At 36.7% G+C, this 3,103-nt stretch overlaps 1 non-coding gene across 1 annotated transcript; it reads left to right on the top strand.

The window, feature by feature from the left end:
* Window positions 1–872: 872 nt before the first annotated feature.
* LOC127746452 (small nucleolar RNA R71) lies at window positions 873–980 on the top strand. The gene has a single exon (XR_008008071.1). It is a non-coding gene; the product is annotated as a small nucleolar RNA R71 (small nucleolar RNA).
* Window positions 981–3,103: the final 2,123 nt, after the last annotated feature.

Here is a 3,103-nt window from a genome sequence, read left to right as displayed (position 1 = left end):
ATCCTGTCTCTTTTGAGGCAGTTTCTGTCTAGACAAGTCATCCAGTTCTTTGGTGAGTAAAGGGGGTTCATCCTCCCAAGTCTTATTTCCAAATAACTTGTCATTTAGCTTCATGATTGTTCCAAGGTATTTAGCAACTAGCTCTTCAGTGACATACTCATCCTCTTCAGAGGAAGAATACTCATCAGAGCTCATGAATGGCAGAAGTAAGTCCAATGGAATCTCTATGGTCTCATTTTGAGCCTCAGATTCCCATGGTTCCTCATTGGGGAACTCATTGGAAGTCAGTGGATGTCCATTGAGGACTTCCTCAATGGCGTTCACTGCCTCTTCCTCCTCTCCAAATTCGGCCATGTTGATGGCTTTGCACTCTCCTTTTGGATTTTCTTCTGTATTGCTTGGAAGAGTACTAGGAGGGAGTTCAGTAATTTTCTTGCTCAGCTGTCCCACTTGTGCCTCCAAATTTCTAATGGAGGACCTTGTTTCAATCATAAAACTTTGAGTGGTTTTGATTAGGTCAGAGACCATGGTTGCTAAGTCAGAGTGGTTCTGCTTCGAACTCTCTGTCTGTTGCTGAGAAGATGATGGAAAAGGCTTGCTATTGCTAGTTGTTGAGTCAATATTTTGTTCTGAGCCAATATGGCATTCAGAGTATCAATCTCAAGAACTCCTTTCTTCTGATTAGCCCCATTGTTCACAGGATTCCTTTCAAAAGTGTACATGATTTGGTTATTTGCAACCATTTCAATTAGTTCTTGAGCTTCTGTAGGCGTCTTCTTCAGATGAAGAGATCCTCCAGTAGAGCTATCCAAGGACATCTTGGATAGTTCAGACAGACCATCATAGAAGATACCTATGATGCTCCATTCAGAAAGCATGTCAGAAGGACACTTTCTAATTAATTGTTTGTATCTTTCCCAAGCTTCATAGAGGGATTCTCCTTCCTTCTGTTTGAAGGTTTGGACTTCCACTCTAAGCTTACTCAATTTTTGAAGTGGAAAGAACTTTGCCAAGAAGTCATTGACTAGCTTTTCCCAAGAGTTCAGGCTTTCTTTAGGTTGAGAATCCAACCATATTCTAGCTCTGTCTCTTACAGCAAAAGGGAATAGCATAATTCTGTAGACCTCAGGGTCAACCCCATTAGTCTTGACAGTGTCACAGATTTGCAAGAACTCAGCTAAGAACTGATGAGGATCCTCTAATGGAAGTCCATGGAACTTGCAATTCTGTTGCATTAGAGAAACTAATTGAGGCTTAAGCTCAAAGTTGTTTGCTCCAATGGCAGGGATAGAGATGCTTCTCCCATAGAAGTCGGGAGTAGGTACAGTAAAGTCACCCAGCACCTTCCTTGTATTATTGGCATTGTTGTTGTTTTCGGCTGCCATGTGTTCTTCTTCTTTGAAGATTTCTGTTAGGTCCTCTACAGAGAATTGTGCCTTAGCTTCTCTTAGCTTTCGCTTCAAGGTCCTTTCAGGTTCAGGATCAGCCTCAACAAGAATGCTTTTATCTTTGCTTCTGCTCATATGAAAGAGAAGAGAACAAGAAAATATGGAATCCTCTATGTCACAGTATAGAGATTCCTTGAGATGTCAGAGGAATAGAAAAATAGAAGGAAGAGGTAGAAGAAGAATGTGAGAAGAGGGGAAGAATTTTCGAAAATTAAGTAAAATATTTTAAAAGCATTTTAAAAAACACTAATTGATTTTCGAAAACCAAGAATAGAAAAGAAATCAAGTGATTTTTGAAAAAGATTTTGAAATTAGAAAATAAAAAAAATATAATTGAAAACTATTTTGAAAAAGATGTGATTAAAAAGATATGATTGGTTTTAAAAAGATGTGATTGAGAAGATATGATTTGAAAAGCATTTTAAAAAGATTTGATTTTGAAAATTAAAAACTTGACTAACAAGAAAAGATATGATTCAAACATTAAACCTTTCTCAACAGAAAAGGCAACATACTTGAAATGTTGAATCAAATCATTAATTGATAGCAAGTATCCAAAAAAATGGAAAGAAATCAATTTTGAAAACATATGATTGAAAAGATATGATTTGAAAAAGATTTGATTTTGAAAAACTTTGAAAACTTGAAAAAATTTGCATTAAAAACAAAATCTTCCCTCTTATGCCATCCTGGCGTTAAACGCCCAGAATGGTGCACATTCTGGCGTTTAACGCCCAAACCTCTACCATTTTGGGCGTTAAACGCCCAGCCAGGCACCCTGGCTGGCGTTTAAACGCCAGTCTGTCCTTCTTCACTGGGCGTTTTGAACCCCCAGCTTTTTCTGTGTAATTCCTCTGCAGTATGTTCTGAATCTTCAAATTCTCTGTATTATTGACTTGAAAAGACACAAATTAAAAATCTTTTTGGATTTTTAATAAAGAGGAATAATCAAAATGCAACTAAAATCAAATAACAATGCATGTAAGACACCAAACTTAGCAATTTGTATACTACAAGAATCAAATAACAATGCATGCAAGACACCAAACTTAGCAGTTTGTACACTACTGACACTTACAAAATGAAAATGCATATGAGACACACAAAATACTCAAGTCAATTGAATTCAAAGATCAAAATAAGAAATCATCAAGAATTGCTTGAAGATTCTTTAAGACACATGAATGAATGCATGCAATTGACACCAAACTTAAGATGAGACCCTAGACTCAAACAAGAATTTTTTTTTTTGGATTTTATGACTTTGTAAAATTTTTTTGTGCTTTTTTTTTCGAAAATAAAGTGGAAAAAGGTATCAAAATTCTTAATGAGAATTCCAGGAATCATGCAATGTTAGTCTAAAGCTTCAGTTTAAAGGAATTAGACATGGTCAGCCAAGCTTCAGCAGAACATTGCATTCAAGAGCTAAATTGATGAAGATCAATCAGCTTTGGTGATGATAAGAACATCACCTTGAAACACTAGAATTCATTCTTAAGAACTCTGAAGAAAAAAATACCTAATCTAAGCAACAAGATGAACTGTTAGTTGTCCAAACTCAACAATCCCCGGCAACGGCGCCAAAAACTTGGTGCTGTTGCCGGATCAGAAATTTGGCACTGATGTTACCGGACCAAAAGCTTGCCGAAAACTCG

This window comes from Arachis duranensis, chromosome 3 (genome assembly GCF_000817695.3).
Source record: "Arachis duranensis cultivar V14167 chromosome 3, aradu.V14167.gnm2.J7QH, whole genome shotgun sequence".
Lineage (NCBI taxonomy): Eukaryota > Viridiplantae > Streptophyta > Magnoliopsida > Fabales > Fabaceae > Arachis > Arachis duranensis.
This window is presented reverse-complemented; position numbering and strand designations above follow the sequence as displayed.